Here is a 12,209-nt window from a genome sequence, read left to right on the forward strand (position 1 = left end):
AGTTCTGTGAATCGCTCCCAACCTGTGAGGTGTGAGGATACTGAGTACCAGACTTTGTGGACCGACAGAGATAGAAGAGGTGTGTGAGAAGCAGAACCAACCAAGCAGGCCTTGAAGTATAACCATAAACATGAGCAAGCAAGTGCCTTCACCTAGATTTCATGATCCAGGAACCTTATGTTCACAAATGTAAACTTGCACAACACTGTTGCTGTGTACCATGCTCATTATTAAGCAACGCAATCCCGTACACAGACGTGGTATTTAGGTGTAATTCCACGAGCAAAAAAAAATACATTGATACAATAATAAATGGAAGGGTCAGCCTCCAGCCATGGTTATCTGGGGTTTCATTTTATCCTACATATTCTCCTCTGGCTCTAAAGACTCACACATCTTTCCCTTGAGGTATTACATCAATCAGATGGTCTGTCCATCCAGGCAGAGGACATCTCTTCTCCACAAGCATGGTCTTAGGGGACCAATAGTCCAATCTGTTATGAGGTATGATGTGCTGTTCCTCCTGCCACCCGAATGGAGCAAACCTACATAGACAGATTTGCCCCAGCTCTCTAACAGGAAGACCATGCGTCTCAAGTGGACTTTCTGCCCTGTGGGGTCTAATTCCTGATTACAGGTCTGGGCAACTCTTAAACAAGGAGCGTCAGAGGGATTTGTAATCAGACAGCCCTCCACTCACACAGTTACTCAACAAAAAGGCCTGATTGCGACTAACACACAGAACATTTCTTAGACCACTGGGTATCAACTATACCTCCTGGGTATGGCTAGGCTTCCATTATTTTAGTCATACCCCCCATATGTGTGCATTTATTTCAAATAAAACATTCAACCACAAACGTACACCAATAATCCCAAAGATTAAGGATAATACTGGCCCACTAGTCATAGAAAATGGGAAGAAATGTAAAAGCATATAAAAAGATTGTGAGGTGGGTCAGAAAGGGCCTCACACAAGCAACCACCAAAGAGCAGCTGGTAAGTACTCACCAGTGAGCTCACTTTATCATCAGCGGAACTTTTGTGACAAAAAATAACAAATAATAAAAGTGACCTAACTCAAATAAATGTGTAAGAGAGAAAAGTGTGACAACTAATGGTGCTAATTACCATCTCTACCCCATAATGTGTAACAACCAGTCAACTGAACTCCCCAATAAAATAGGTTGTGAACACCCATCATATGTATTTAATGTTTGTCTGGTGTTCACACCCAATTAAAAGAAATAGCATGTTTAGACCATTTTAAGCTGAACGGCCGACATGTTTCATTGCTTTACGGTTTTGCAGCAATTTCATCAGGGCCCGGGGATACATCTCCACCTCAGTGATACTGGACCTGCAGTGGCTGATACAAACAGAGAGAAGGAAAGGTAATGCCAAAGAGAAACAATTTTTAAAGAACAACATATTGGGCGTCTTGTCGGGCCCCCCATGTGTTGACGACCCACGCATACCGTGACATATTTAAAGAAAAGCCATAATTACCGGGTCGCTGCCAAGAGGACGCCTACCAGCAACACACCAGGGAGGGCCTTCCCCTCATACAACTTTAAACGTCAGGGAAACGCCTGCACCTGTGAGTAAATATAGGCACATCAATGTTGAACATATCGGTCGGGCAGAGCTATAAAAATGAACTATACAGACTAAACATTCAGCCTCTTCAATACAAAAGTACGGGAGTAACCTGATTTTACACTTAGGGCCATATGTAGGTACCTAAATACCGGTCGGTAACGGCCGAAAATCGGTAAATATCCCGTTACCGACCGGTATTTAGGCAATTGAGATGTAGGTGGCTGGATTTCAGGATTCGGTAATTTACCGAATCGGAATTTGAAGAAATCGGTAAAATACCGATTCGGTAAATTACCGAATCCTGAAATCCTATGTAGGGGGCACTCAAGTGAGTGCATTTTTGGTTTCTGGATTCGTTATTTACCACCAACTACAAGTTGATGGTAAATAACGAATACCTGTTAAAAAGCAATTTTGTGCTGTTTGTAAAGTGCCATGTGGCAGACATGTGCGCCACATGTGCACACATGCACGATTCAGGGGTGCAACAGGGTGTCAATGTGACACCCTGCCACCCATGAATATGCTCCCCCATTCGGTAATAGTGAATGGCTTCCCATTCAGGGATGCATTATTACCGATTTGGTAAATACCGAATCAGTAATACCGAATATTACCGATTCGGTAATAATTACCAAATGTTTACCTACATTCTATTTACCGATTCATAAATACCGAATCGGTAAAATTCGGTATTTATGAATCGGTAAATAGAAATTATCTACATATGGCCCTAAGTCACCAGATTCATCCAGCGATGTACAATCCGGCATAACCAGAGGCTTTTTATCACGCACACCTGCACTCTCCTCCGTTTTTAAGACTCACCCCCGGGACTGGGCATATGCGCTTCGCTACTCGGGCCGTCGGAAGTCATTCTCAAACGGCTCAAAGTACCCTTCAGCGTAGCCCGACCTGGAAGGAAATCCGAAGTCGGATCCAGAATCTGCGTGGAACCCTTCCCATTGCCTATCACTAACATCTTGCTCGTTCTTGCTAGGGATTTAAGCGGAGGAGTCAGCATCACCAACTGCCGGCTCACCTGTTGCTTACTTGGCGCCCAACCACCACTCGGCGCACCCGCTTCGCGGGTGCCCCTTCGCCCGTCTCGAGGAGAGGACCATAATCCACGCTTGGGAGCAGTCCGGAGGAGGTAAACCGGCATCAGGCGTGTGGCTGCAGCGGGGCTGCGAGCGTGCGGGGACTTCATTTCCCAGAAGTCCCTGCTAGACCGACGACGAGCTTCCGGTCCGCTCTCCCTGCTGCCCCGCCCCCCGCCCTCCTGAGGCTTAATAACAACATCCTACTCCCGCAGCGCGGGACGCAGCCCGGGCTAAGACTGGGCAAAGACAGGGCCGTTTGAGGCCGTTCGAGACTGGAGACACTGGGCTGGGCCACCCCCCTTATATCTTAGTAAGTGTACGAGACTGAGTCCTCCTTATCCATTTTGGCGGGAACAATGTCCAAGAATAAAAATGCCGCCGCTAGCACATCCATGGCAGGGACCCTGGACAACTTTATTGTTAGAGCTGCAAACATCTTAGAACGAGAGATAGACCTTACTGAGCGTCGCTTATCGCTTGACCCCTTTACAACTAAACGTTCATCTTTAGGGAAAATCGCCTCATCTGTTACACCAGGGGTAACCACTACTAACCCCATACCAACTGAATGTCTGTCTAGTGAGAATGATAGTGCAGACCTCAGTATGGAATTAACTATTGGCAGTAACAGTAATAGGCGCAGAGATTCTATTAGGACAACTACACCTATAACTACTACGGCAGTCGCCGCTAATAATCTAACTGAAGGTGTTTCTACTCGCGCACAACTGCATGCAATAACCGAGGCTACCTCACTTTCCTCCTCCTCTCCCTTAAATTTAGGAGCAAAACCGAAAACCAAGGCTGCTCCGCAAATAAAAGGGGGGAGACAACCAAGAGGGTCAAAAAATAAAAATAAAACATCTGTATCTAACATTACCCTGGGCGCTGCTGAACATCCTCTGAACAAAGTTACCTCAGACCTGACCAGGCAATTAGATGTCGGGTTTCAGGCTAAAATAATAGAAGTGTTTGAAAATTCTACCCGTTTAATCCTGGATAGACTTTCCAAGATTGAGGAGCGTCTACAGAAATTAGAAAAGACTGCCTCTGCTAATTTAGAAAATAATCAATTTTTGAGGACAGACCTACTTAGGGAGCTCCATGAACACCCTCTTCTCGCCAAAACTGCCAGTAACCCAAAAGAGAAAACTCCTCCCCCTATGGCTTTGCCGTTAAACGACAAGCATCTGGGTCTTAGAGGGGACAATCGTGCAAACACAGCCTGCATTGAAAAAACCACGACTAGTAGTGGCCCTCAAAACTCTCATGCAGGAGTAAAGCCCCAGCAGAACCCATCGGAAGTTAATAAAAAAACCAATAATCTTACTCCACAAGATAGTCATGAGGTAGCAAATAGACCTGCTCCCGTCCAAGATGCTGTTCTCAAATTACCTACCTTAGACCTTCCCCCAGAATCATCACCTTACGTCATTATACTGGCGGGAGTACCTGCCCTGCAGGGAAAAACCAACGAGTCTTATCTGGAACTGAGGAACAAAACTATTTATTGGCTTAATTTCAACCGACCCCTCCCTCCTAACATTCACACTAAAATCTTATTTGTACGGAGAGTTAGCTGGGTGGGTAGAAGGAGTAAAGACATACTGGGAGACTGCATAATTGTTAATTTTAGGGACACTCAGGCTGTAAAATATATCCGGCACGCACAATCTTTTGACCCTAATACAAACATCATCCCACTACCTCTCGATTACTTTTATCCTCATCATTCAGCAAATAATCAGTGGGAATTAGTAGGGAGGGCAAAAATACATACAAACCAGGCTAGAGGTATGTTGCCTACACCCAGACAAGGCTGGTTGGAGACCTTTCCACTGTCAAACAGGTATAGCTGTCTGGACATGGTCGATTGACTACCCCTAAATTTTAATGCCGTCGATCCTGCGGGGGAAGCCACAGTGGGTGATAAGTCAACCTCACCGACAAACCGATGGCCTGTAAAATCGCCAACTTCCTCAAAGAACAACTTAGGATCTATCCCTATTAACATTGAGGACAATGAGAAAACTGACCATCTTACATTGCCGACCAGCGAATCCACCAAATCTGGTGCTCCTGGCGTAACTCCCATAGTGATCTCATTTTCAGAGGGCGACACATGCCATTCAGTTAGATTCCTATCCTGGAATGTTGCAGGGCTGTCCTCCAGGTTAGCCGACATAAATTGTGCTTCCTTTATTAAACGGTTTTCGATTGTCTGCCTCCAGGAATGCTGGACGGTTGAGCCCATTCATATGAATGGCTATCGTACTTACCATACACCAGCGGTACACACTTTGAGAGGGAGAAATAAAGGAGGCCTTTGTATTTATGTCTCAAACTGCTTAAAGGAAACTAAGATTTCTTTTTTCTCCAACTCTACCTTCTACCAGATTTTGCATATTACACTGGGAGGCAATGAACATATTAACTTGATTAATTTCTATAATAACATTCCGAAAGATGCTTGGGCCCCGACCTACAAAGAACTACTTGAGAGCCTTAAAAATATAGATGAAAAAGAACGCATTGATAGCTGTGTGATTTGGATGGGCGATTTTAATTGCTTCTTATGCCCATTGAGCGACCATAACCTATGTGGACTGGGAGAGATGGATGGTGTCACTGTGACACATTTCTCACATACATCCTTGGGAAAACACCTTAATGAGATTCTTTTTTCCCTGGACCTGGGCTTTGTGAACGAACTATGCTCCCCACCAGTCTCTTTTAACCCCACATTCATTGGACGGGGTTGCAAATCAATAATTGACTTTATGTTAATATCCAAACGCTATTCTCACTATATTCTTGCGTTTGAAACATGTGAGATAGCAATGAGCGACCACTTACCGCTTAGCATGTCCCTTGATACAATGTTGGGTAAACAGAACATGGTTACTAAGACCCAGACCCTGTATGACTTCAATTTTGAACTTGTAAAGAAGAACGGTTATACCCTTAAATGGGACAAAGTGGAACCAGTGGCCTTCCTAGGTAAATTAATTCGCTCAAAGGAAGAGGAATTTAATATCTGTCTTACAGAGCTCATTGAGCCTCTCAAAGTCAATGATGCTTTCCTTAGCATCTCGGAGGAAATTAAAAAGCTACTCACGAGACCACTGCACTCTGGGGCAAACAAAATCAAGAGATGGTTTGATAGAGAGTGTAGCAAGACCCACGCTCATTTAATGGAACAATTAAAAAGGGAGCCTAGGGTAATGGCTGAGGTTAGATCAGCCAGATCTGCGTACCAACAGGCAGTCAAAAAAAGGAAAAAACAAATTAAACAGGAAGCCTGGAGCACTCTTCGGGAAACCTGTATCTCCAAAAATAATACTGCATTTTGGAAAGCGGTGAATGCTCCGTTTTTTTCCAAAGATTCTACAGACTCTATTGTAATAGCAATCTCGGAAGAAGGCTGGTTGTCCTTCTTCCGTGAACTTTACACAAAGGACTCTCAGGTCGAGATAGAAGGGGATTTTAATTCAGGCAATAAGGACACAGTATCCTATCCAATAAACATCGATTTTACTATGGAGGAAGTTATGACAGCCATCAATAAGAGCCCAGCGGGTAAGGCCCCGGGTCCGGATGGTGTTCCCGTAGATGTTTTTAAGGCTAACAGTAAGTTATGGGCCCCCCTGCTAACCAACGTTCTTAACAGTTTCACTAAAACGGGGTTCCCAAAGACCTGGCAGGAAGCCATTGTAGTACCTATTTTCAAGAAAGGAGATCGTAGTTCACCTAAATGCTACAGACCGATCTCTTTACTTGATTCACTCATGAAGATCGCGGGGAGAGTCATACTCGACAAACTACAAGTATGGGTGAACGACACAGGTACTCTCTCCCAATTTCAATACGGTTTTAGGGAAGGTCTAGGCACAATTGAGCAAGGTCTGAATTTAGCACTCCTAGTAGCCAAGTACGTCGAAGCAAAAAAAGAGAACTTATTTCTTACATTTGTGGATTTAAGTTCGGCCTTTGACTGTATCAATCATAATAAACTTTGGCTAACTATGCAGGAAATGGGAGTGGACCCAAACCTCCTCATATTCATCAGAGAACTATATCGGGAGGCGGGCGCAAGGGTACGTTATGGGGAAAAGGGGGATTGTACCTCCAAATTTTCTATAGAAAAGGGTGTGAGACAAGGCTGTATTTTAGCACCTTTTTTATTTAACTTATATATTAACTCGGTCGCGTCTCACCTCCTGGAAGACAAGCAGGATTACCCTAAAATTGGCAACTCCTTTATCCCCATTCTCCTATACGCAGACGATGCCGTAATCATGGCCCGGACCCAAATCGGTCTCCAGAGATCGATTACTAGTTTCTCCGAATATATGGGCAGTAGAGGCCTAAAGATCAACATAAGTAAAACATTTAATATGTGTTGTACAAAAAAGAATAATCCTAGTTGTAATTCATTTTTATCTAACACGAAAATCATGACTGTTAATACTTTTTCGTACTTAGGTATCACCTTTGACAGTAAGGGAACTTGGACAGCGGCAGGTGATTCCCGAAAGCTAGCTTTCTCACGAGCAATTGGGGCGGTTAAACATTTTTCAAATAAGGTTGGAGGTCGCCCGGTACCAGTCTTGCTCGATATCTATAGAGCTAAGTGTGTATCAACTGCAATATATGGTGCAGGAATTTGGGGGATTGTGAACACCTCAAGTACTCAAATTCAGATCTGTCAGAATACTTTCCTGCGGTATTTATTGGCTGTGCCGGGGTCAACTTCTTCTTATGCCTGTCAGCAAGAGTTGGGTGTGCCCTACATTGCTGACCTTATTAAATTGGAGCCCATCTTGCTGTGGCATAAAGTCTGGTCTGGAACTGAGACAGCCCTAAATAGGGAAATAATAAAGGATTGCCTAGGTTTACATGGAGCACTGAAAATTCCCTGGCTTAATTATGTAAGGAAATTTTTTACCGAGCTAGGCCATCCGGAGTTCTTTAACTCTCCAGCTAGCATGACGAATTTCTCTAGAAGGAAACTTAAGCAAATTTGTCTGCATTCCCTTTCAGAGGCACGCTGGATGTTAGAGAAACGCAAGAGCTCTGTCATGGCCAATCAGCTACTTATCACTAACCAGGGTATACAACCATACCTGAAACTAGTCTCCAGCTGCTATACCCGTATGCTGCTATCTCGTTTTAGGGCTGACATCTTTCATAGAATGGTTACATTCCCTGAGAAGAATTGCTGGCTTAAGGAACTTACTCCATGTCCCTGCGACCATATTTCTGTCCAATCTTCCCTTCATTGTATCCTTTTTTGTAAATTTTATTCTGAACCTAGAAAAAGTATTCTACGACCAGTTTTAAAAAAACTAGGGCTGAGACAATGTAGAGCGGCTCTGGTCAGATTACAAATGTTAGATGATGAATTTCTTATCTTTTCGGTCTCTACGTTCCTAAAAACTGTTATTAGATTCAGGATCTCTATGAATTAGATTATTTTTACTATGCTGTTATTTTTAACTTTGAAAGTCTGTTTTAATGAATGAAATGTGATGTATATCTGCTTTTATGGTTTTGAATCTTAAAAATCGAATAAAGCTGTTTCTGATTCTGCCTATCACTAACGTGCCAGTATATCCCTTAATCATTAGGATTCATGGTATACATTTGTGGGTGAATATTCTACAGGTCTGGGCAACCCCTGCTATGCCTTCTCACCCAGGAGGGTTGGTAGCCCTAGTGGTGGCCTGACCACTGCTTACACATTCTGCTCTATGGAATGACGGTGGATTGGATTTCAGCTATCCCATGCTAGTTGTTGCTTCAGCGACAGGGTGGGGAAGGGACCTGTCCTATTCTGCAGTCACAACCTTAGGCATGTGATCCTCTGCAACGCTATCGGTACGAAATGCCCCCCCACCACGACAAATGGCTAAACCGATGCCCAGCGCCTGGCCAGATCCGACTTGTGACTCATACCTCTAATAACCCAATTCAGACCACACTTCCCGATCCTCCCACTCACAACTCTTAATAATCATTTACTATGTCACTTTCTCAAGGCTACACATATTCTTAAAATAGGTAACCTAGTGCTGGAATGTGATGAGAATAAAGTTAGTAAGGAAATAAGAGACCAGTAACTGTTTATGCTATGTTTGTGTGATGCACACACAGCTAAAACATACAACGTGTTGTTAGTATTTTTACACAATGTTTTTAAATTAAAAAGAGTATTTTGTAGGTCATTGACCTCCGCTCTTTCATACTGTGTTTCAGGGTTCTCCCACGAGTAGCTTGGAAGTTACTGGTAGCTCTCCAACTACTTGTAAATAGCTCTCCTATGTGAAGCCCAGCCTGCTGAATTTTAAAGTCGGTCTTGCTGGAATTAATATAAGTATACCTGAATTGAAAAGCATGCATCCAACTCTAGAATGTGAGTAATTCCAGCACTCGTAGGCACCCATAGTATAATGTGTCCACATACCTAATTTTGCTATTCCTGACAAAATGGTGGTAATTCTAAGCATAGTGTGGGCTTCTTTGACATTTGATGCCCATTTGATGTGTGGGTCCTGGCACAATGGTGATAACTCATGACATATTGTGGGCATCCATGGTATAAGGATGCCTACCCGTGAAATAGTGCTTATCCTGACCTAATCTATGGTGTAAGGAGGCCCAATACCTGAATAATTATTATTGCAACATAATTGTGGTAATTCATGGCATATGATTGCCATCCATGCGCAATGGTATCTATGGCTGTGATCAGGGCCAGACTGGGAATTTAAAACAGCCCTAGCAAAACATATACATTTAGTGGCCATGCGTAGATGTGCTAATGCACGCTAAAACCAGTAACATGCACCACCACTCATGGAGGCCAAAACCGGCCTCCAAGAGTCGAGACCGGCCTCCTAGGGCTCCAGTCTCGCGGAGGATTGCCCGCTTGCCAGTCTCGCCATGCCTGTGATAATGCTGGTCTGGCATATTGTGTACATAAGGGCATTTAAATGTCCATATCTGATATTGTGTGGACCTGGCATAGCAGTAGAAATTCATGACATATTTTAGGCTGCTATGGTATGATGATGCCCATCTCTGAAATAATGCTCACTCTGATATAATATTAGAAGTTCACAGCATACTGTGGGCAACTATGACATCTGATGGTAGCAAATGAACGTGTATGGCAAATCGATGGATGTGATGCATCTGTGGCATTGTTTTTTCATGAATATGATCACCTATTACTACGGAAAATTCAGTGTATTTTTTCAAAATTAAAAATTGTATTAGGTAGCAAAATTTTTGCATTTTCAAAAATGGAAAAGCTGAAGTTTGGGGGTAAGAATATTGCTTTAAAAAATATAACAATATAAAGCTGATATGGGAGCGGTGCTCAGTAGTGCTGTATAATACCTTACCCTTCAGTGGTGGCTACTGACCTATAAAAGTGGTGGTGTATAATCCTTGACTTGAATTCCAGTGAGTGAACCTGACTTCTTTTTGGTGCGATCGGGAGGGGGGGGCTTACCTTTGCTTGCACTAAGCCTTACACAATCTCATTCAGTTACACTCATTCTCAGTTGTATTCACATTTACTTAATCTGACTCCCTCAGTATCAATGACCCATTCAGTCTCACTCATTCGCACCTAGTCTCTCTTAGTCCCTCTCTTTCTGATTCACTCAATTTCACACAAACTCACTCAGTCCCACTCATTCTCCCTTAATGTGACTCATTCAATCTTATTGTGACTCACTCATTCTCATTTAATCTCACACTCTCACTCACTTATTCTCACTGCAGTCCTACTTATTATTACTCATTCTGACTCACTCAAACTCAACATGACTCCCTCAGCGTCACTGTTAGACTTGGCATCTTTTTGCGGGTTTCCCCTGAGGTTTTGCTTTCTGACCTCCCGGTTTTGACTCTGTTTGAGCTGGCTTAGTGTTTCTGCGCGCTTTTCTCACTGCTGATTAGTGGTAAAGTGCAAGTGCTCCTGTGGTAAAATGTGTTATGGATTGGTGTTTCCATGATTGGTCTATTTGATTTATGTGTCAATCCCTAGTAAAGTGCACTGAGTGTACCAGGGCCTATAAATCAAATACTGTTAGTGGGCTGCAGCACTGGATTGTGCCACCCACACAGACAGCCCGTAAATGTAACTCTGGCCTGCCATTGCAGAGCTGTGTGCAGCTGGTACTGCCATGTCGACTTGGCAAGTGCACCCACTTGCCAGGCCCTAAGCTTCCTTTCTTACATGTCAGTCACAACTAAGGTAGGCCCAGTTGTGAGAAGTTGGCCTGGTATATGCTGTCCACTAGTTATAGTGGCCACCTTGTACCAGTCCAAACAAACCCTTATTGATGAAAGGTTAAAGACAGCCTTTATTGAAAGCTTTCCTTGTGGTAGCTATGGAGAGCAGCCTTCAGGCTAAGTCTTGAAGGAATGTAAAGCAGCTTGTTTTACCAGTCTATAATCTCTGAATGACCAAATGAAAAGAGAACCACACCAGGTATATATATCAAATATATGTATTTAGTCTAAAACACACACCCCTAGTCTCTTTATGAGGCTAGAGTTCTAAGTACATAAATTACAAGGCAAATATCAACAGTAATTAGCACAATACACGTTTGAGCCCTAGGGGCGTACCAAACCATATACCAATAAAGTGGTATAAGAACCACGACTGAGCTAGATACAAGGCCTAGAGCCTGTAGAAGTGCTTGGACCACAAGGAACCACCCAAGGTAGTGACACAGGGGACCCACGGGGGACGCGTGCAGTGTGTTAAAACAGCCGTGAATCGCCGTTAACTTCTATGGGGAAAGTCGCGGTTGGATTTTTAAAGAAAAAGTACACTTCGGAGAGGACTTCCAGTTAACCCCTTAAATCTTAAGAGTTTCTCGGGCCCACACCCACGTGAGTACCGAAATACTCGAGTTACCTCACCCAGGGAAGCCGGGTGCATACGTGTGAAAAGGTGTCAGGAATTGTCGTCGTTTTCAATGGCGATCTTCTGGAAAGTGCTGCTGCCGTGAAGAAAGAAAGAAAGTATACCGTGCGATCCAAGCCTGGATCGGGGAATAAGAAAACCTGAAAGCAGAGGGGACAGACTCTGGGTCACTAGCCAGTTACCAGGTGCACGATAGTCGGATGCCTACGGATGTTGGTGCTTCAGGTGAGTTGATGGGTGTCTTGACTGTTCAGCTACGAGGACCAGGAGGTGTCGACAACAACTAGGCACTGGATTCCAGCTGTCCCACCAAGTCTGTCGAGTGCTGCAGTGTCGGCGACCAGATTGGACCCAACAAGCCTTGGCAATGGCAAGTCATGTGGAAACAGAGAAAAGGCTTCGGTGCGGACCAGCGAGGTGCAAGGGACTCACCCAGCGATGGTAAGTCAGGGCACTTCTGAAGCAACCAGGAAAGCCCAAAAAAAGAAAGTGTTGCCTTCATGGGGACCCACTAGTCAACGGACCAGGGATCGCAAAGGAGCCTCGAGTGGTCG

This window comes from Triturus cristatus, chromosome 7, assembly GCF_964204655.1.
Source record: "Triturus cristatus chromosome 7, aTriCri1.1, whole genome shotgun sequence".
Classification (NCBI taxonomy): Eukaryota; Metazoa; Chordata; class Amphibia; order Caudata; family Salamandridae; genus Triturus; species Triturus cristatus.